General features: G+C 41.3%; 1 protein-coding gene across 2 annotated transcripts in view; it reads right to left on the bottom strand.

Moving 5' to 3' along the window:
* LOC128885249 (discoidin domain-containing receptor 2-like) overlaps positions 1 to 24240 on the bottom strand; it is a 239163-nt gene that overhangs the window by 182977 nt on the left and 31946 nt on the right. Inside the window, exon 2 of one of the 2 annotated variants that reach the window (XM_054139192.1) lies at positions 13740 to 13847. The exons of the other annotated variant lie outside the window; for it this stretch is intronic. The gene's annotated coding sequence lies outside the window, so the exon portion shown is untranslated. The remainder of the gene's footprint in view (positions 1 to 13739; positions 13848 to 24240) is intronic. 2 annotated transcript variants of the gene reach the window in all.

Below are 24240 nucleotides of genomic sequence, written 5' to 3'. Positions count from 1 at the left end.
AATGTTTTACTATTCTCAAGAAATGTAGTTTATGGTGGAATCTCTAAATGGGAGCTGGACTAAAATATCAACGAAATAATTCAACTCCCTCTGACAATACATAAAGCCTCAAACAAAAATAAAATTGAACTCTGTCATGTTAAAGTTACAGAAAATGCCATGTTAAAGTTATATTATGTCACATTAATTTGCTTCTCACTTTGTCTTCTTATAATTATATTTCGTTATCTGAGGATAGCCTAACAGAGATCGAAAATGAATTACACGTTCAATAGGTGACCTCAAAAAAGTTTGAAATTCCACCCTACTTTTAGGGATGCAAACTAGACATACCTTTTAAACACCTATAACTCACAATATGTAGATTCCTCGGAAAGACACACAAGCGAACGCCCCCCTTTCAATTGGGAGCCAGTTCAATTGATCTACGACCGTCAATCCTAATCTACCCCTAAGTACACCGACTCGCGCATGCGTGGCTGCTGGGGTTGCGTGTTTCGACGAACGAAACCGCTTTGGTAGTCTGGGCGGCCGCTTCATCGATGGCAACTCCGATAAACTGACAACGCTGATGCAAAATTTTCAAAGTATTAGTTTCAAACACACGAAAAACAAAACAAAGTTTAACATACTGATATTTACATACAGATATTTTTCTCAAATTGAATGGCATTCGTGCTCTATATACAAAAATCACTCCGAACAAATTTCACGATTCCTAAGATAAATTCATAAATCTATAGCTACTCAATATATGCAATAAATGTAATAGCACCCTTTTGCACTTTTATTCATAGAATAATAACAAAACTTTAAAGACTTAAAAAATCGGGATGAGGGCAAATCACGACGTATAGCAATACTGTCTCTCCGTAGAATTCAACAGCCAGCAAAGTAAAAATGGGATGGAGCGCCGCCGCCTTCTCGGAGTCGTGTCACCGACGAAATAAGATACTTCGTGAAAGTAATTTCCCCAGGAAAAGTAAGTTTTCGCCGAGTAATAGGCTCCGCGCTGCCACTGTCGCTGCGCAAGTGTCGCTGCTCTACGTATTCGCGAGCCGAGGAAGAAAAAGAAGCCTCGGACCGAAGCGACTGCTATTGCCGGAAGAGATTCCACCCATCCGGAGAGCTGTGGTTAGAGATCGAAGTGTAACTTTAATCGCTCCTAACTCCGTTCTTGAAAACCCCGCCTCCGGTTCTCCCCAGCCCAGGAATTCCCTTTTCCCATTTCCTATTGCTCGCTTCAGTCTTCCTTCAGTAAGGAAAAGAACTCGCGTTTATTGAACATTCCACCATCGGAGATTTCGACGTCGTCATTGTTTCAGGAAACGATCTTCACGAGCTGAAGATTTCTCTGCATTCCCATATTACGACCACCTTGTATTACTTTCGTTGGCATTCATCAGAGACTGAGCTACTATAATTGAGTCTGTTAACTCTTTCAGACATGGCGTCCACAATTGAGGTCTTTATTTGTGCATACGAAGGAAGACCAGTTTTCCTCGAAAACAACGCTATTAGGATACTTTTTTTAATTTTTCCATACTAATTGTAGCCTAAGTTAACCCTAAAAAATAAATTACATTAATAAGAGAAACAAAAATAGTCCAGGTTTGAAAGGGTTAAGCTGTTCGTACACGATGCTATAAAGTTTTAGTGAAAAGTGGAATTATGTGTTATTTCTCCAACTTGAATATTTGATCGTTAACTAGTATTGGTTTTCCTTCAAAGTAGTTTCCGTATTCCAAAGAGGACCAACCTTGAATTAATAAAGTATCGTTTCTAATGGATACACTCAATACGTGTCCCCAATCCGAGTTATTTATTAGTTTCCATTGAATGTTGCCCGATTGCATCGATCGTCAATACCTATCTTGATGCTCTCAGCAGTCGGGCGACACGTCCATAAACGCATACTGAAACGCGCCCTGAATACGACTAACAAAGCGCCATCGCGTCCGCCAGTTAAATACTAATGTTTACCTTCGAATTTGATGTAACGTTTAGATCCGATCTAAGTGATGGGAGCACCGTACCATTGACCTGATTATGAGTGACCATTGATTATTGATTACTGTTTGACCAAGCCGAGCCATTAATTACTGTCTGACCGTACCTGATAATGCTTGATTGTGTGCTAAACCTGACAGCCAGCTAGGTCAGAATATTCATCCTGTACGGGCCAAGCGCAATCCCTAGCAGATCCTGTATCGTTATTTAGATTAATTGAATGGCGTGTCTCGATGCGGTGTCGACAATGCATTACCGTCACCGATAAATTAATTTCAGAGTCGTTGTTGATACCACCAACACCCTCGATCCAGTGAAATCTTCTCCTTACGAATAAGAATGCATCCACTTCCTCAAGATCATAAGGACCTTGGGTTTCTCATGGATAACCTCAGTTCAAAATGGTTCGATCGCCTAATATTTTCTACGGTAATAAACTTAGCTACTTTTTATATTTTACTTTATTCGAATACCCTGCGTGGCTCCGGAAGAAATGGACTCTATCAACTCTAAAGATTAAGAACAAAAATTATTTTAAAATTCCCAGCATGCTACTTATCGAGCGTGAGATTTGCCATTAAGAATTCCAATACAAGAACTCTACCAAACGTGCACCTGCGTCTACCACGAGATGAAGAAATCGTAATGAATCAGTCTTATTAACGAGTCCATCGGCAAACCCTGAAACACAAACCCTACACGATAGACCCCTTTTCCCAACCATTTAATCCGACCTTTTTCCCGCGTTGGCGAGCGAGCTGAGCAATAAAGAGTTAAACAAAGCACCGGTCAATGATCTACCGTGGGTTATACGCCGGCGGTGCTTAGCGCTGCGCAAAAACAGCCCTGGCACCTCTTCAAGTCGTACAAAGGGAGAGCAAGAGCACGCTTTTTTCCCGTTCCCGAGTAATATGTCATCCTAGATTGCACAATGCTGCAAAACGTGTCCGCGACACGTAACAGCATGCAGCACGAGCCCGGCGAACCGTTGAGTCACTCTCTCTCCACACACCGCTATCTACCTGCGTCGCGATAACGCTCGGCCGCACGAAGCGTCTAGACGCGGGCGAGGGTGCGCGCACGGCCGAGGGAGAAAGCTATCGGTGACTTTTACATCGTGTAATCGCGCGAATATACTTTTTTCCCCACTCTCTGTAATTAGCCCTCTATCGTTCCTGGTATCTGGAGGCAGCGGCCAAAGCCATTGGCATCGATAACGTCTCGTTGCGACGAGTGCGAATATTACACGGGCTCACGAGAGAAACTAGTCGAATTCCCATTTCAGAGACTAGGGCTGAAGAAATAAATCACTGTTGAGATGTAAAGGACAGCTCATCAATCTAATGGCATGTGTAGTCCGTACCCGGAAATCATTGAAGAGGGATATTAAAAAAATGCTCAATCTTGGTATAGCTCAGACTATCTTGGAGACTTTATGATATAGTATTTAAATTTTCATATTTCATGCACTTGTTTCGAGGTTACGATTACGTGATATCAATGATCACCAATATTTTTTTTTGTGAGAGGTATTTCTCTGTTATTTCTTGGTCAGAGACTCCAAAATACAGTCAGTCCCATAAATATTCGCACCATCTATGTCTATCAAAGAAATTTGTTTAAATTGAATGGTAAGTTTGATGTTTTCAAGCGTATGTTTGTTGATGTATGTATAAATATATACCAGCGTAAACTTATTCATATACATATTTGTAATAATAAATTCATTTGGTAATATCAAACCTATTATTTAATTTAGTCAAACTTCTTCAATAGACATAGAGGGTACGAATATTCATGAGACTGTCTGTATTTGGAAATTAACTGATAGAAACGTATCCTCAATGTTAATAGCAACCAAAAAACCGAGGACGGGAGACGTTTCAGTTTGAATTCGTTGCATGGGGTTTAGCGTTCGCCAATGGCGTCAACGTCACGCGGAGACAGTACCTAGAAGCTTAAATTGACGCTCTCGTCTCCGGGGCTCTCATAGACTCCTGATTAGATATTCCAATCAGAATACCTGATGAGAATACCTACTTTTCGTGGATTCTCAATGTACTTAGTCGCAGCCGAGGGCTCCGTTCGCTTTAATTGGATCCGTCGTCTTAATTACTCTGACATCGTAAAAATCGATTCTCGAAAGTCGTCGCTACGAAGACATTATCAGCCGTGTGAAGCTGCCCCCTTACGAATTAGTGTGAAGCTAATCGGTTTACAGCTTCTAGGAAAAAAGAATCGTATTGCACCTCGGTCTACGTTGCATTTATTATTGAAATGCAAACTATATACGTTGTAGGTAGATGCTATTGGAGCGCAAACTATCGAAAGCATGTCCAGGAATTGAGCAGTTGCAGTTAAAATAACTTCAAACATACATCTATCACATTATCCAAATACTTTGCTGTAATAGCTTCAGGGGCACTTAATACAATTCTCCTTACATTATTCATGTGGTTGTCATAACCACTCCAGAAAATTGTTCTCTGTGTACTTCAACGTGGTACATATTCAAGCGAAGTTTCGTTTAAATCAGAATTTCCGGGAGCTTCCCTCGTGGCGGAGTATCGCGAGCATCAAGTCGGACAATAAGTGGACCATTATCTGGCCGATGGACTTTTTGGCAGTGGTTCCTTTCGTTATCGGACTGCGTAATTGAAGCATCCTGAATTTCGGCGCACCGACGACCTGTGACTCAGCGAACCAAGTGACTCACTCGCGCTCCGTCCGTCTGCATCTTAACGAGCAGGATATGCGTTAAGATCAAATAAAGGGCTTCCGGCCGGCAGAAAATCAAGAAACGTAAGACCAGCTAAATTTTCAGAATTTTTATCGCGTTCCCCGTATCTGCCTTAATGAATATTCCTCGCGGTGCCCGGGCAAATTACTGGAATCCAACCGAAATCGGCTGCAATGGGAATATGATAATTGAGGGCGGTTTCTCAAGAAGAATACTAATTACCACAGCAGGGAGGGGGTCGAAAAAACGAAAAAAGTTTTCTGAAATCCTTTCGTACGTGTGGAACAACATTTTTCTTTTTTTTCTGGATAAAATTCGCCTCGTTATGAATCGCGAATTTCAACCGTAAACTACTGTTCCACGAATTTCACATTTCACCGTAATATATTTCGATGAACTGCTGTTTAAATAAGTTTAATCGTGTTATAAAGTTTCGTATTCTAGCTAGTATAATAAACTAATCTTCTATATCCATAAAAATCATTGCTACAAAAATGTATATTTTCAGGTACTTTTACTAGAAGTAAAATGAAAAGTGATTAACAAAGGAGACGAAATTTCAGTTGTTCCGAACTTCAAGCATTTTAGATTCCACTTCGATACTACTTATGACGGCAAACTTTTTAATGGGCACTCTTAGCAAGAATGAGGCACTGCGGAAGAAGCATTTTTTTATTTGCGAAAAGTTCGCAGGCCCGACTTGAGAAACACCGTGCCAAGCAGTGAAGATGAAAAGCAACGATGGAAAGCTTCCGAAATCTCATGTTTCGGCCGAGTATAATTCTCGAGCTGGGTTAGGTTACTGGCCCGACTAGCCAGCAGATCGTACGTTACGACGCAATAAACCTCCATCTCGAGAATCACGCCAGGCATCTTTGATATTAAGCCGTTCCGGAGCCTATCCCGTTTATCCAATGACTTTGTTCATCCTTCGTATCCAAGACTTTGTTCACCTAATCGCGGCCCCGTATTCGAATTCACGATCATAGCGGAGTAGCGGGCGATGACACCAGACTGTATAAACTTGAGCCAAAATTCACTCGAAACTTCAGCCACTGCCCGGAATGCAGTTCGCAATTTAACAGTGTAAGCAGGTGTAAGTATTTGTACGAGATTCATACTGTAATAATGAATTAAATATTTACTACATGAATTTCTTTTGCTGCTACACCTTCCAAAAAATGAACGATTTTATCACTGCACGATATTCAATTTTTTCCATTGTAAAAAAATATTGACACGTCAACTTTGAACAGATGTAAATATACGAATAAGTTGACAGATCTATATGGATCTTCACACGTGTTCATCGAACAGTAGTGCCATCTTTCAAAAAAATAAAACGACGAACCTAATAGCGTTATCTCTTATCGAACGACAAAACTTATTGAATAGTCTACTATTTTAAATATTATGGTCACGAATGTGTAGGTCTTCCGCAATGTATAATTGAGGATTCTCTTTTCCAGGCACAAGTTTCCATGTTCCTGAATAAATTTTTTTATTAAATAGTTTAATATTTTCAGAGATTGTTTTATTCAGAGTTTGTATACGTGTCTAAAAAAAGAAACACATACAAAAATATTAATATTAAACATTTTGCCAAATCTAGACGAAACCCACACTGTGATAATACCTAATAACCTTTCGCAAAACATTTCAGAAAAGACGAACCGTACAATCAGTTTCACAGTTCACGAACCGTAAAGAACAATCCTCCTCGATGAGAATGATCCCCCTATGGCGCGAATTACACGGTCCACTTTGGTAATCGAATTACACACGCGACGCGTTCTCGATTTCGCTTGACGAATACCCGCGGGATCGAGCGAGGAATAAATCGCGGTGGATTCTAACGAAATAAATATTCGGCCCGGTTGCTCGCGAAGAATGAAATTGAATAATAATTCTCGGGGAAAGCTGGCCGAGGGCGCATCGAGAGGGAAGGATGCTGCTCGCTGGGCATAAACCAGGGAACGATGTTGCGAAGTCGTAAATCACTCTCTTAACGAAAGTCTTTGTTGCAATTTATGCGAGCTGAGCCGGTAAATCATTTCGCGAACCGATGGGGCAATTTATAACAATTAAGCGCGCGGCTGCTGCGAGGGAACACGAAGGAGCTTTCCTCGTTGAGAAAAGGAGGCTGTAGCTGGCTGTGCGCGTGAGAGCCGTAATAAGTCTTAATAAGTACGCTGGTAGCGGCACACGCTTTGAGAAACCCCTGCCTTCGTTCTTTCTTTAGCTTTCTAGGGCCCGCCAGACCGAAGCATCGACTAGGTCGTTTGTGTCGCGATGGAAAACCTTGAAACGTTGACCGAGGTCGCCCAACTTCAAACGAGGCTCGCTGTCGCGAAGCGTGGGAGGGAATGTTGGGATTAATATATAATAAACGAGGATTGGAACGCGAGAGAACTGGATTAATCGATTCTGCTGTGGAGGAGTCACGAAGATTCCTGTAATGGTTACATGTTTACAAAAAAGAGGAGCACTTATTCTCGTCATTATCAAGTTGATGGAGTGCGTGTAATTCAAGCTCGATCGTTAGATTCGAGGTAAACAAGCCCTTTATTGATGCGTTTCTCTAATCTTGACTTCACTAGGTTAATTTACGTCTTTCAGAACGTACAAATATGACAACTTGATGCTTCCATCTATGCGATTATAAATCGCGCCTCTTTTATGCACCGCTGGGCGACACGAATAACGCTCAATATATCTCTTGGACGTTGCGAATTGTACGATTTCCTTATTACCATTTACGATTAGCCAAGTCAGTCTTACCGTCGTCGCAGTAAAAACTTTATGCATGCATTCAATCGTCCCTATCACGATTAAAGTACCATCAACGTAACTGTGACACAGCCCCTCACAAAAATTAAGTCTGGCTAGTGCTACTACCCCAACGTCTTCTACAACCCCATTCGCAAATTAGTTTAATATAAACTAAACAGTTGTAATTTGGATTTCCATTCAAATTTTGTATAAAAATGTATCACGATCGAAACGAAATTGGTTCACCTAATAGCGACGCCCTTTGTTTCAGGGAGTTGTCAACGAAGGAAAGCGGGCAGATTTATCGGCGCTAAACGAGGCAGCAGGCTAATGGAAATGTAAATCGGTCTTGGACGACTCGTTTGCATTGTAGGCGGCAGAAAACGCGCGGTCGGCGAGCGAAGAAAGTTCAGCCGGCGTGCGTGAACGCGCGGATCAGAGAGGGAAAATATAAATGTAGAGACGCGACGTCGGAAGGTCGGCAAAAAGAAGAGCGTAGGAGGTGGGATGGGGGCGAGGGTTTGCGCACTCGTTACGGCGTCGTCTCACTCGAATGGCTTTTCGAGGACCGAATGAAAGAGTTCTAGGGGTCTATGCGAAAGCTCGCACAGTCGGCCGTGAGCGTATAAATACTTCGAGAGCATAGTTCAGGGCGCCATTAAAGCACCGGCTGCGCTCAAAAGACGCGGATGTGTACGAGCCTGTTACCGATAAAACATCCATGCATATTGCTTCGTCGCGACTGCGAGCTTCAATCTAATAAACTTTCCGTAGAAGTGCTACAATGCGGCACCGAGGCTCCTAACGAATAATCCTCATTTTCCAGGACTGTGGGAACGAAGAAAATTGGAGGATTTGAAATCATTTTTGTATCGAAGGTCTTAAAGGCTAGTTTGAGTGCTTTGGGTTGGTTAATAAGGTGTACGTATTATTTTTCTTTTCTGTGAAGGAGTAATTAGGTACATAATTGGATGACCAGTGATAATTTACAAAAGTAAATGAAGTTTTCCATCGTCACGTACTGAAATTAGGCAGCAGAGTCCTATTTTTAAAATAATTAGAGAACATAACAAAGACGAAAGTGTGTCAACTTTATCCAGCCTGGGGCATCCAAAAGTCACAAATACTTTTTTTTATCTACGCGAAAAATTCGTGTAAAATTAGAGAAAGGAGGCAAAAATTCTCCGTCTACATAGACCATTAGATGTCATTTGCACGTAGCGAAAACACACAGTATTGTTGTGTGAAGAACGTCATAGGTAACTAAACAAAATGTGTAAAAACGAGTGCATTTTTATTACACCCACTCGAAATAACTATTTTAACATGAGCTTTTGACTTCGGTGCATGCTTAAAAATATTAATAGTGTTTAATGGTGAGGCTGAAATAACAAAGTAAATTTATTCAACCTAAAAAATTTTGATTAGTGAAATTCGACTGTCGAATCTGGCTTTGATTCAATTCGAACCGCATCGTCAAATCATTTGTACAAGGGTTCGAGCGTTGGAAGATGTATCAAAGAATGTCAGAAATGTCCAAAAACATAGAAATGGCAGCAACAGTGCCAGCGCCCCCGAAGTAATCGAGAAGTCTCTCGATTCATCGAGTGCTCTTTCCGGTAGCGCTACGAAAGGTCTCAGGGTACTCGAACGATTCGTCGTTGATTCGGCTACCGTCGTTTCCGGCAAACGACACTCTCCGCTGGTCGTTAAAGCGAATTCATTCACCAGCACCCTTCAATTCTTTTATATTAACGAACCGCGCCCCTACCGACGGTGCGAGCCGGCGATATAATCGAACGACAATAAAAAAGCCAAGAAAATCTTGAATTTGTTAAACGTGGCCGGGTGCCAGTTATGTTACACTTCGCGCCCCTCTGGTATTACTTAAATAACGACGATTCGCAATTGATGAACCCTCGACCCTGTCGCGACCACGGCAATGGACGATACGTTACGTAGACGATCACAGACGTTCCACATTCTTTTGCAATATTTCACTTCGCTGAAATTAATGTCACTTTCGACGATTCTAATGACTTTCGTACGTATTAACATGCAAACTATTAGGAACTTTCTTATCATTTGCTAATATAAATTACTTATGCATATTGGAATGGACAACTAAACTATCCAGTTGGGAATAATGTGTGCAGTTTTATAAACATTCTATGCCTCTATTAACCATGCATATTACCTACTAAATCGAATCAATTTTTCTTCGATTTTCATGTAAATTTTTAATTCTAAGATCGAGTAACCAAAAATGTCAAACGATCAATTTTTTAAGGATATCATTTCACATTTTGACTATCAGTTAGATACCCAATGCCTAACGAGAAGGTGTGCTTTCGAATCCCAAATTAACAAGTCGATATCGCGAAAAAGAGCGAACAGTGCCGAGAGTAAACCAATAGGGAACTATTTCCTCGAACTCTTCCGCGCATCCGCCAATCGAGCAGCCAACTTTTTCCTTCCCGTTTGATCACGCTCAAGAGTAAAATTATACAGCGGCCGAATTAAACAAAAAGAGAGGCCCCGTTCGACTTGGACGAACGCTGGTGAAAATAACGGAGATCTTCGCCGTTTACCTTATGCTGTTTGTTTTTCGCGGAATACTTTAGCCGAGCTTCGCACTCCGTCGGTTTTCGCTCGAGCCGCAAAATTGCCAGGGTAACGAGCTAGCTCAGCTTCGCGCAAACTTCCGAAGCGTCGAGCTGGAATAAAGTAATAACTGTAATTGATCTAATAATTTATTACTCGGATCGGACACATGGTGAACTCTCAGTCTGCGAACCGCCATGTAAGTGCGCACGCGGTGCATTATTTACCGAATGACGAACGCAAAGTCGGGATCGTTGTCGCAACGAGCCACTCATTGGTGTTAAACGATTTCCATAAACTAAAACGTGTCATACACATATATATACACATATATATATAGTGAAAGGAAAAACTTACTTCTTAAAGTAAAAGATAAGCGGATTATTCTACGATAAAAACTTCGTTTGGTCTTAATTTTATTTTCATAAGTATTGGCAGAGAGAGCCTCATTCGTAGCAATTATCCTACAAAATTTTAATGCCATTTAGCACCTGGAAGTCGCTTGTAGAATATTCCATCGAACGTCGAAAAACGAATAAATCATTTATATAGCTAGGAGGTTTAATGTTCAAGAATATTTTAGCGCGATCAAACTTTCATACTTTAATCGCTCATGTAGATATTACATTTATGTCATTTCCAATCTCAATTTCATAAAATGTGAAAATTAATTTTAAACTTTAACAAATGCACAAAGCAGTGGGCTGTAGATATATTTCCTGGAAACTATCCCACCGAACTATTCTGGAAAACAGTTCCGTATGCTATTATTTAAATTCTGATTTACGAAGTAACGGTGTTTTCGAATTTAGCGATTAGATAAAGGAAACTATGGCGAATTAGTTATGGTTATTAAGGAAACAGCCGAAACATGAAGCATACCGAAATGCATCATCATGGAACCGCAGGTATCGCCCAGGGGTGAATTTGTAAATTGTGTGGTGCGTAATGTTACAAGTGAAACCACCATTAAGTTATTCTCGCCTAAAGCCGTTCTGCCAGTTCATGTACATAAACTTTGACGTGATCGATTTTACTTCATACAGTACTTCCATAGCATTACAAACTTTTATCACAACTTTACCAAAATAAACTTCGATCTTAGTCCAGAAAATTCAATTCAATTTTAGTGACATAAAAAATGCAGTTAATGTGATAGATCCATTGAAAATGTAGACACTGCTAATTAATCATTTAAATTTAATTCGAATCAATGAAAATACTCTGACACGAAGCTTGTAATACTACAAAATCAAAATCATAATCTTATACAAGGATGTATACAAACAATTTCTAGATAGAGAATTTAAAATAGAAACCATTAGTACCCAAAATAACAAATTTCCATCGCAGAATCAAGAAGGAAAAGACGCAATAAAACTTTGAACGTTTGGTGCTCCTCGCTTATTATTAACACAATTTTCTCCATCCCTGGCTCCAGATTACAAAGAAGAAAAACTGCCCGCTCTTTAAAAACGCGCATTACGTTAAATAAGGAGTTGAGTCTGCAGTAATAATGTAATTAATAAGTATACGGTAGGGAAACGCAGTCATTACCGGATCCCGAAGGATTCATAAGGAGGAATTAGTACGATGAGGAATCTCAATCAAGCACAGGGTCTGGTAGGAAAGTTTCTTGAGTCGCGTCCACTTATTCATGCCTGAAGCAAGAGAGAACTCGGATGAGAAGGAGCACGATCTCTGTGGAAGCAGAGAAGGGTGAGAAGTTGGAATGCAGAATTCAGGAATGCATCGCGAACCGATAGTGCCACCGACTGATTCACTGACACCAAGAGTGGACGACATCCGAGCGCTCAAAGCGACAGGAATATATTCGGAATCGATTAACTAGCGTTAACGTCGATGAAATGTAAAAATTGAATTAAGATTAACAGACCAGGGCAGATTTGATTTCAAACAAACATATAAAATATCATTCGGCTCTTCCGTTTTCCTCATATTTATTTGGAAATAACCGAAACATCGATTTCATTGAAATAATGGGTATTTAATATATTGAATTCATTTAATTACTACGAACAACAAGGCACGTTAAATTAATTTGGAAATGTAACTGTAATCATTTGTGAAACGAAAAGATATGTATATGCTCGTCTAAAAATTCGAACAGAAAACGACCTTTGTGATTTATACATATAAATCATTACCACGTCGTATATATAAAACTGCACATATGATGGTCGATGGATATATAAAATATCACTGAAGAATATTTGTACCATTTTAATGAGGCAAAGAGATTGGCAATTTGGTTAATTAAGAAGTTTTCCATCGTTATATTGTCGGAATACGACGGTTATTTGTACTGTATTTCGTTATTTCAGTATTTTACACAGGAAAATATTATTTTCAACGATGTTTCGTAAAATAAAGCAACGCAATTAGATTTGAAACATGTTACAACAGTGAAATAATATTATTTGAGATGATAATTTAGATAGTAAAATTGGAACAGTGTGCTCTTCATTTGTTCAGTAACTCGAACGATGAAGTAGACGTAATTTTAATTGGCTTTGGAGCAATCGAGAAATTTCATAATTGCTCCAAGACTAATTAAAATTACGTCCAATATATTATTTCAAATAATATTATTCCAAAAGTGTCCAAGTCTGGTCTATAGATACCGAAACTCATTTCCTTAATTGCCGCGAAAATTAATTAGCAAGTACCGTTCGACTATTCTGATCCTCCAAGAACACAAAGTACGGATAATAAGAAAATGCGACATTGCAGAGAAATATTGTTCTGAAATAAATTCAAAGAGAAGCGATCCTGAATATGAAATCACGTCAGCCTATGCATCGTAATAAAAAGCGCATACAAAAGGAAATGAGAAATAAATCCAAGTAACAGCTATCGATACGTTTCCCCAGCGATATTTCCTAAGATACTTTAAAGAATAAATGAAAAGAAAATTTCGAACGTTCTCTTTACATTGCAAGAAAGATACAAAGAGCAAAGGAATAAAAATGAAGTATAAGAGAACTCTTAAGCTGCGATTGTCTCTGGATACGCGATCAAAAGGTGCATCCAGAGCCGCGACTTTGAAATTCAATGCGAAATAATAGGATCGGATACAGTGTTATTTAAAAGGGGTGCGACTAGCGGCGACCACCGTGCCAGATACGCAGTGAAAGTAGGGGTGATCCTAACGATAGAGCTGCGCGACAAAGAGGAACGAGAGGGAGGAAAAATAAGACAAGGTACACAGAATAGACGGAAAAAGAGGGAAAATGGCCAAGAGCCTGAAGTTCCTGAAAGCGTCGTCCGTCCCTTGTGATTTTCCGTACCGTTCCAGTGATACTACCCCTCTATATATCTATACATACATATAAAACCCATCGTACCGCCGCCGTCCTGCTCGCACCCCTTTCAATCCACTGTTTTTTCTTCCTCGCTCTCTCCTCGTTCCTCCACGGTCCCGTCCTTGCCTGACAAACTTATGTTCGCAATAGCAACTCTATAAATAAATCCTCCGAGCTTCTCGAGAGGGATAGCGGAACCTTGGGGATATAAGCGAAGAAATTGAGAAAAATCGCAGTGTAGCGTATCGTATCGATAAAGTAATTACTGCGGGTAGAGCTATCATTACCAGGCTGCCGATATCCTGCACGTTGTTCTCCGAGCGAATCGGGGACGTCCACGTGCCGAATGCTCACATTGCAGATGCACTAAGAACAACCCTCGGGAGCACATACACCTGGAATGGGTAAAAGTTGTGAATTTTTTAAGGTGAGAATCTTCGTTGAAAACCTGTTATAGACGTGAAATGTATACTTTCATTTATATTTGTAAATTAATAGAATTTAAATTATTGCAGGCATTTTTGGGAGGTCGTGAGAATAGAAGTATTTTGAGAATAGCTTTCGAGGTGACCAGAAGAATGTCTTGAGTAGATAAAGAAAATACTACCTTTGCCATAGTTCATTCTAATCATTTTTATTTCTCGCACAACAGAAACCATTTGTAGTCATTCATGTCCAGATACATAATAAAACACCATCAGTTTTTGAAAGAATTTCTACAAAAACGATTAGATATAATATAAAATAAAATATTGTAGTATGACATGAAAAGACCTCAGAGTTCATACCCCGAAAGACAATTGAAATTATACACTGTGACCCTGTGACACTGTTATCCCCACGACATCAAACAATGGTCACCGTTTCTAATCATCTCCGTCCCGTGGAACAATCGGTTCACGGTCTCCACGAATCGCGAACATTTCGCGAAACGGTCCCTCGCTGATGATCGAGGGCAAACTTATTCGAGCGTCATAATATTCCAGCAATTTTGGAATACTGCCGCGAGTTTCGGCGGGCAAGTTTGAAGTAGCAAACTCAAGCGAGCCGCCCCGGTCGAGAATTATGCAAGTTTCTAACCCCAGATTAGGGATTCGCGATGTATCTAATGGCATTATTAGGGTCGTCGCTAGGAAGTGGTACGGTTCTCGGGAGTGGTTGATCCCAGGGTAGCGCTAAATTTCCAGCTTATAATGCAAGCTAACTGAAGTACGTGGGCAGGGAAAGGAGAAGATTGTTGCGTCTACGCGTGTCTCTCTCGCCCCGGTCCCTGTCTCGCTCCATCTCACCCGCGCTTCGTGATTTTCCTTACATTTCGGCTTCCTATCATCCCCCATCTCCCGTCCCCCTCCATTCCTATCTCGTCGCGATGCAACGTGGATTCTGCGAGGATGACCTTCCATGCTGGAAACAAATGGGATGCCTACAACATATCGTGCTTTGTGTGCCAAAGCATTCAACGTTTCTACGCTGCTCGTAGCGCGAGCATTAATTAGAATTTCCTGGGCACTATGAAATTTAACCGTACAAATCCCAGCACAAAGTATTTAATTAACCTGCCACGCGATCTCTCAACGTTAAGCATCGAGCCCACGTTGTTCAAAATATTCCGCCCACTATGCAATTAACATGTTTGCCGCCGCAGTGTCGCTGGACGAAGTGATACCTGGCGCCATTCTTCGCGTGGTTGTCAGCTCCCAAATATTTTGGTATTCGCCACGGTTTCACTGTAAATATGAATTTAGGACAGAGGCCTATGCTGGGAAAACGTGAGTTTTTTTTATGATATCAAAGTTAATGCATGTAAAAAAGAAGGGCTGGTTGTCTGTGTTTGAAGTTGCAAAAAGTTTCATATTTTATAATGAATATTCATATTCTTATTGAACAATGGTATCTATTCTTCTTCGAGTCTCTAATGATGTATTGGGTTGTCTAGAAAGTTCGTGCAATTTTTTAAGAAAACTTCAAGGGCATATTTGAATTTTGATATATATTCCTTGAGTTGTATAGGTACCATTTTGTTCCACAAAATGTTTCCACCTTTCCATCTGTTCAGAGATGTATACATGCTATTCGTTTTCAGCCATTCCGATATATTCAGACACGTACCAACTACCAAAAATCGACATGTACTTCTCAGACAACCCAATAGATCCTCGAGCACCGTAACTCACGCGTTTCTTACGAAATGCTCCATTCCCTCCAGATGTCCCTCCGTCACGCAGATTCGATTCATGTAATTGCTACCACGTCCGAACGTTCACCGAGCCAAGAAATTATCTAGAACAGCCAGGCCCTCCGTTCGGTGGATTCGAATCATCGCGGAAGTTCACCCAATAATCGACGAACCAAACTCGGAATGCACGTAACGAGAAACCGATGGAGCACGAATATGGTTTGACGTAACAGGTCCATTTCGACACCGAGCAGCGCGGAGAGCGCTTTATATCCAGCAGAATTCGATTCTGTCGAAAGGGAGGAATAGGGGATGCAACTGGCGGGAGGTAGAGGGTGAAGGAGGAGCGCGCGAGCCAAGAAGGAAGAAAGGAGGCGAAACAATGGACCCGTGGAAAGAACAAAGACGAGGAACGGGCATAAAGAACCGCAGATAGGAGTGGGCTAGGTTATCGTATCCGCGAGAGAGGATAGGGCCAGTCCTAGCCAAGAGATGACAAGCCGTTCCGAAAATCAAGTTACTTCGGTCGGATCCGGATCGGGCGTGTCTGCGAATCAAAACTTTCCGCAAGGGATGTGTCCAAGAAACCGGAAACTGCCTGTTTTCGTGCTCGATTTGCGCCAGGCCTCACCACTAGCGATGGAACAAAGGATTTTTGATCAATCATTACCGAATGAGATTTAGACACACCGTTTTTCTTACATTTTTCAATGCATTCTTCCTTATGAGAGGAAGAGGGTTCGTATGCTATTTTACAATTTAATTGTTGTGCATCGTGAGCTTTAGAACGAAGGGTAAAATTAAATATATAACTATACCTCTTCTTTTAACACATTGGTTGCCAGACTGAAACTCATGAAAATTTCTACCAAGTTAAAATTTTGTCTCGAGACTGTGGAAGATTAGATAACATAACATTTGGTGTAGCATTTAATTTCTTAATCTCGTCAAACTCGCGAATCCTATCCACGTTTATTTTTAATAACGCCTGACCTTTGGAATTTTCTTTTGTAGTTCCTTAATGAAAAATCCTGTCATCCATTTCTGAGTTTCGTGACGACCAACGCGTTGAACTATTTATAATGTCTTTCCAATGAATTGTTAGTGAGGAATAATTTAACGAAAATGTGGCCATGCTGCTCGATTCTACTAACGTTTAGCAAACCAACACTCTCATCAATCTCAATATTGAGTATAAATTGGAACCTATTAACACGTTATCTAAACAGATCTTGGTTATCGGACTTGACTCAAATTCACGGAAACACCTTGAACTACCAGAACGCGTCTCCATCGCTACCCGTCACCCATTTTCTCTTTCTGTCGAGTAGTTGGCCGAGTTCCTTCGGCGAATTTCGACCCAGCCAACGAGCTGAGAGGACCACGGAAGGCGAAGAAGCAGCAGGGAAGTTTGGAAACAGTCTGTCAGCTGGGTTACCCTCTCGGCGTTCGCGTGCACCGAGCAAAGCGGCGGAATAAGCGGCGATAATTCGAAATAACTCTGTACAATCCCCACTGTTATCCCTCGCGGGCAAAAGGGTGTTTCCGCGATGCTCCTTGTTTTTCACAGTACTCATTGTACATAGGAAACGCGCTCATCATTGTATTCCAGTTTAATATATCGTCTAGATAAATAAATCTATAAACCATTATCAAGTATTCTTCGTCATGTGTTGCATTTTGATAGTTCCAATTTTGTAATTAAATATTTATATCAGGATAGTATGTCCGATTCTTAATCTTGGTAACGTGGTTTGAAGTTTTCTTGTTGGAGGTAATGAAATAGTTTCTCCTGTTGATTTACATATTTGTTGTAGTTTCGTTGTAATTATACTGGTCCATTGCTGGTTCCGCATCATGTCATCATGGTCATCATAGTTTCGAAATCATTAAAAAAGCACGGACCTCCAAAGTTGACATTCACCCAGTCACGAAAACTGTCTCCAACAAAAGACATTTCTTACCTCCCAAATTGTTAAACAATCGTACTTATAATTTATTTCGCGAACTCGTGCATGCTTTTTCGCCGTTTCAAATATTTGTCCAAAAATTATCGTACGATCAACCATCGAAAGGTTCCGCCAACAGAGCTGTCGCACATAATGTATTGTTGCCTACGCGACTCACGTATCACGTCGGATTGTAAATAATCGTTAGCTGCTACATTTTCGATGATTCACGATTAATTCGAGCGTATTTGTGTCGGGATTGGGTATCCTAAACTCACCTCGTCGTTGTCCTCCGCCATTTGCATCGCGTTATTCCAAGTCGCCCGCTGCGAATATAATCGACGATTACTCACGTGCGATTATCGTCCGTCGAGCGCGTATTCCGCGAATAAGCTAATTTATCTTCCCAAAAATGTGCCTGCAGAGACGAAATGAATTTCGTTACCCCGTGGACCGCGTAAAACCGTTTCTCGTGTACGTTTGCACCGCGATACCTGAAACATTCATCGAAAATGGAGCGTTCCGCTCGCGCGATCGTTAGAATAAAAGCTTTTTTCTGTTCGATTTGCATAAACGCGACGCTCGACCGGAAAACACCGGGATTTCTGGCATCGCCGTCAACCCCGAGTTTCTCGTCTAGATAAATAAATCATAACCGTTGCATCGTACGTTTACGCTGGCATGGTCGCGTTTCAGGGAAACTTTTCCAGGCTGAGTTTGCGCTGGGTATTACGTCCCCGTGGCCTACACTCCGCCCACATACTTTTTCACCAAGTCGATAAGTTCTAGCGCAGGTTGATGAAGCTATCGATCATAGCGGAGGAATACAAACAGGGGTGAATTGCGAATTCCAGCAATAAACGATATCAACCATCTTGATTAGCCATCTTTAGCAATACGTTTAAGGTTTCAGGCCTTTGAAATGAGTCCTCTACGAAGTTTTCCGTTATTCGGCATTAGAGCCTTCCATTTACTCCACGCGTTTCGCGAGTAATCTTTTTCAATAACAAATGTGTGTCCGCGAAACCTCCTCGAGAAAGCATCCTCGTTGCTCCTCGAAATCACAGAGAGGGATAAGCCATATATGGCTCCGTTATTTCGCAAGAGATATTACTTGTAGGTACACCGTAATAACGTTAATGTGCGTTTTGATGAGTGCAATACGGCAAGAATGGCTTCCGTTATATCTCTGGCCACAATAAAGAACAGCGCGGTGCAATAAGATCGAGTTAAATTCCGGTCGCACTAACTGCTCGAAGCGTCTATGCCGAGGTAATCTTTCCGAGAGCTTTTCTCATCAACCGTGCCAACTTTTACAGTGAATCATGCGAACCGTTCTCTCGGCCACGAAGGTAATACGTTCCGGTGATAGAGAACGAGTCTTTGGAACTCGTATCCGTGGAATATTAGGAGTGCTCGGTACAGAGCCTGAAGTATCCGGGAGTACAAAGCTTTTGCATTTTTCATCAAATGGATAGAGCAGAGAAGGTGAAATACTGATATCCGAAGCTAAACAATTTTCACTCTTTCCATGGAACGTTTCCTACTGAACATTTCTAATCTGACTAGGATTCATCCAGCAACGTACTTATTTTTCTAACTTCCTTGTATATTTTACTCGATTTTACGTTATTTATTTAATTCATTCTAATTTCTACGCGATTAAAATAATAGTGATCGTGTGATATTCTGTCTATAAGAAGGGCGTCCCAGAGATCAAAAGTTCCTACCTTCTACAGGCTTCAAGTGTATTAACAAATATTTTGCTTTGTATAGTAAGTAACGCTCCGTTTACATAGAACAGTACTGCTGTGTTTCGTCTTGAATACGGGGGTTGAACTCACGGGTAAAGCTTATCTAGCAGATCCTGCATTAGACGTAACACTATTAATGGTTTGTACAGTCTCCAATTACCTGATAGCACATAATTAGTTTAAGCAGATTGCTCAAACGATTAGTAGCATCACGTTCAAGCTAGAGTCTGATAGATAAGCCTTACCAACGAACCATCTAGAGTATCTAAGCTCCCTAATCTATAAATACACTAATTAAAAATTATTCACACACATCATTCGTCCATTTAATCTCACTTTACAGTAAGTCCAATAAGTATTCGTACCCTCTATGCCTATCGAAGAAATTTATCTAAATTAAGTGATAGGTTTGATGTTTTCAAATAAATGTATTCATGTACATATTTATAATGAAAAATTTGTTTGGAAACATCACAACTGTCATTTAATTTAGACAAGTTTCTTCAATGGACATAAAGGGTACAAATCCTTATGGGGCTGACTGTATGTACATAGATTACAGAATACTATTTTATATTGTCGGAACGAACTGATTCGTAACAAGCTTCGACAATTCTCTTCGTGGACAACGAACATGCGATTGGAACACTGCGCACGGAGAACAGCAACTGAATGCAAACGGTTGGTGAGGTGAAAATAGAAATCCTCTAGCAAGCAGCAACTAGTAGCAACCGCCAAGTTCACCAACGAAAATCCACATGTTGCTGGATTAAGTACCGCGTCGGCAAGAATGAAGTTAGAACTTATCACGATGCGCGCCTTCGTTAAGCTCCCGTGCTACGCCGTCACCGTCGGTCGATTACTCTCCTCTTTTATCCCCCATCAACGCGTTGCCCGCCTTTCACGACGTATTTGTACGTTTATGCCCTCGTTTTGCATAGATCCAGAATTTTCATCTCGTTCCGCGAACTTCTTTCATGCGGCGGGATTCCTGCGTTTGCGAATACGCCGCTGAAGCTCGGGGAAAAAAAACAGGATTTGCGTTTCATTTAATATCGCATTATTGCCGACTTTCCACGATTCTCGCCTACGCGTACGTACAATTCCAACGAGCTTATTATTCCAGATTCCCGAAGAATGCCTCGCGTTCCCCATCGACGCCGTATTTACCCCGACAGAATTTTATTCCTCGTATATCACAACACGATCTGCATCTTCGAAAAGGAATTTTCCCTCCTGTCCTAAAAATTTACCATACAAGTTTTCAATCAGCATTCGTACCTCACTCTGATATTCTTCTCACCGAAAATATTTTATTTCAATACTCAATGATGCTTTCTACAGCTCGCTAACGAAACGGTAACATTTCACTCTCCGTTATATAGTAAATTTTTTTTATATTCGAAGAGAATCCCAAACGTTAATAAACCCCCGACGAGGGTTGTGAAAATATGTCTCCTTCGCCCTCCACGTTTTCAATCGTCCAAAATGCACCTGTACCCGTAGTAGGGATGTCTAGGAGCAACGAGACAGGGACGCTTCGATTCGCGGATCGTTACGAGTAGACCGGGTGCAGTTTGTCGCGAAACGAGGGGAAAGAGCGTGCAACGTTGGTGAAAGTGTGCGCGACGAGCGAAAAAGCGACGGTTCGCAGCCCGTAGGTATCGATTGCAGTGTCACTCCTGGGAATCGAGGAGGATAAACTCGCGAATACCAGCCTGCGATACGTGCGTTTCGGTTTGCGTCCTTTCGTTCCCCCCTTCTTTTTTTTTTTTTTTTTTTTTTGAACTTGCTCGCCGAATAGCGGAGTTGGAATATCGGAACGATCGGCATCCCCCTGCGCGGCAATAATTTCAACACCCCTCCCTCGCCGTCCGAACGAGAGGATCTCTAATATTCGCACTCGAGCTTCCAAGTGGAATTTCTTGTTCGCGCGAAGGGTTAACCGCTAAACCTCGTGTACTCAATAGTAGCTTAAAGCACCCCCCTCGCACGTAACCTGATCTTACCCCCGCGGGTTCGCCGACGAAGCGTGAAACTTAAACCCGTCCCAGCCGCAGCATAATCAACATCGTGAAATCAATGGACTGTCACGAATACAGGGTGCCATCGATCTTATCCTAACGGTCTCTACGATCGACTTTCCGCGTGTTTTCACACCGGGTCGTTGTCGTTTATTTACTCGCCTGTACACGGTTATAGACAGCCACCCTTTGCTCCGCGAAAAGATTGCTTTAAGGGTCATTGATTCGTACATCGATAGCGTGTCTGGTCGAGGATGAAACCTCCGTACACCAAGGAGTAATCTCTAATCGCTGACGGAACAACGATGGGTTTGATAAGGCATAGCCTGGATCTAATCCTTTAGTATAGTGTAGCATTGATTCGAGAATCGTAGTGTTCCTAAAAATATTTATGAAATACTATAAAAAGGGCAGTATAATGCTGTGAAGTAATGGTCCAAAGTAGAAGAAAGTGAGAGGAACTGTATACAGCTTGCCTTCTACATTAATGAAAACTTTTTGTACAATGTAAAGATGTATTTTCTGTTCAACATATGCAATCAGTCCCCTAGGTATTCGTACCCTGTATGTCTATTGAAGGAATTTGTCTAAATTAAATGATAGGTTTGGTCTTTCCAAATAAATATTTCGATATGAATGTATACATATGAATAATCTTTACGCGTGTATGTACTTGTAATAAAAAATTTATTTGAAAACATTAAACCTATAATTTAATTCAGGCAAACTTCTTCGATAGATATTGAAGGTACGAATACTTGCGAGATTGACTGTAGTTATAGATTTCATTAACCCCGAGGGAACCGAGATACGAACAGTAGAAACGTGTCATTAATGAACACGCGCATAGAGGTATAAATTTATAATTGTCCTGGTAAACAGTTCGGCATCGCAGCCACTTATTATCATTAAAATAGACGTTCATCAATTCACAGAGTAAATTGACCGAGGAGGACCCGCAACGGGGTCGAGGACAATGCAACGATTACTAATAAATGATCCACGACTAGGAACACGAGTTGCGTTCATTTCTGTGCGTGCATACGGCCCGTAGCTCATCGCCGTATTTATTCTGGAATCTGGAGTTCCCACGCCCCTGGTAAACAACTCTTGCGCCAGATTGAGCTTACGCTCGCAACAATATAACAAGTGAAACTTTCCACGGATACCGAACGAGCTCGTTAGAAACTAACTCGGCCGCTGTTCGAGAGAAAGGTATTTTCGATAATCGAAACGTAGAATCAGAGACAAGGTTAGGCGACCGAGAGAACGAAAATTCGTCGAAACTGGCCGCATTTTCGACGTTGTATGCTTATTAAATCCCATTATGCGAAAGTTCGCGTACGAGAGGCTAATTGGGTGGTAAGTATACCATCGAGTCCCACGAAAACGCTAGAAATTAACGCGCTTAGGATGTGGAAAGTCTAGTTCCGTGCAGGGGGGGCGGGGAAAGCGGGGATGAATCAACCGGAAGCGGTAGCCGCGGCGATTCGTTTCCCGTGCATTCGTCTCGTTCCAGATTACAGACCAGTCACCCGTGCACCGTCGCGAAAATACGTCCTCTTTCCCCAGCCAACGCTTTCTGGCAGCGAAATTTCCGACGGACTCGCCGAGATATCTCGGTTACCGTGGTTGAAAGTAGAAACAGAGTTAACTAGTCCGCCATGAAGTTCCATGTCCAGGCGTACACGCTCTGGTTCGTGGCTTCCGACAGCGCTTTTCACCAGTGAGATTTTGACACTTAGACGTCTCTCTTCAACCTGATTCCTTCCCGATTGAACAATTTATCGCGACGATAAAGAGATCACACACCAGTGATATCGAACGATCACGCGAACTTTCGCCAAACCTCGTTTACCTTTTTCGCCCTTTTAATCGGGCCTGGTTAAAATAATGCGAGACGCAGTTCTGTTAGCACGTCAGGCAGGCCGATTTGGCCACGTCTAACACGTTCTGTGTTGAACGGTAATTACATTTTGCTGGGAAGTTGAAAGGAGGGAGGCCATACTCCATCATTGATATATATGTATTTAACACATTGTTGATCGGCAATTTTACACAGAAGCGATTTCATGTTACCGGCTCTTATTTCGTAATTGAATGTGAAATTAAAACAGTCTAAATAAACTCTGTAATAAAACTAATTTAATGGCTAATTTAATTGTACAATGGTTAGGAACAATCTGGGAGGACGTATTTTCGCGACCTTCCCACGGGTGATATTCTATATCGCTCTGGGTTTCATAGATTGAAATAGGTAATACAAGTGCAAACACGAATGAACTCGTGACCGGTAAAACAATGTGTTATACACTTACTGCAGATGATCGATAAGAAAATTTTGATCCATTTCATTTATCCATAAACGTACTTACTAGTGCATTTACTTGTTTACTCGGACAGATTACGTTGATAAATTTCACCGCCAAGATAGACCAACTAAACGAGCTTCTTTCGCTTTAATTCACTCTGTCGAAGCCATTCATCGGCGACCAAGTGTGAACTAATACGTCGTAAAGTTCAGTTCATGCTTCAGCCTCCATAATTCAACGGCAGCCGAGATCTGATTTTAGCCAGATGTAACTTGGACGTTTCGTGCGCTAGAGCAATTCCCAGCGCATTATGCCATAATGCCGACAGTTTATAGAGTCCCGCTTAGATTCGCGTGTAACATTAATTCGAGTTAAGTAACAATTTCAGAACTTCGAAGGCGATTCGTTTCTTAATTGAGACGCGATTGTATTTAGCAATAACAAGCGGATCACGTGGCTCGCGGGAATTCGAATCCGTTCACCTTGTACGAGGATAACGGATATCAAATATTGCGTGTTACCGATGAAAGCGTTAAATCATAAAAGTGTTTTGTGAAACGCTCGCGCTTTTTA

The sequence above is a fragment of the Hylaeus volcanicus genome, chromosome 2 (genome assembly GCF_026283585.1).
Source record: "Hylaeus volcanicus isolate JK05 chromosome 2, UHH_iyHylVolc1.0_haploid, whole genome shotgun sequence".
Taxonomy (NCBI): domain Eukaryota; kingdom Metazoa; phylum Arthropoda; class Insecta; order Hymenoptera; family Colletidae; genus Hylaeus; species Hylaeus volcanicus.
This window is presented reverse-complemented; position numbering and strand designations above follow the sequence as displayed.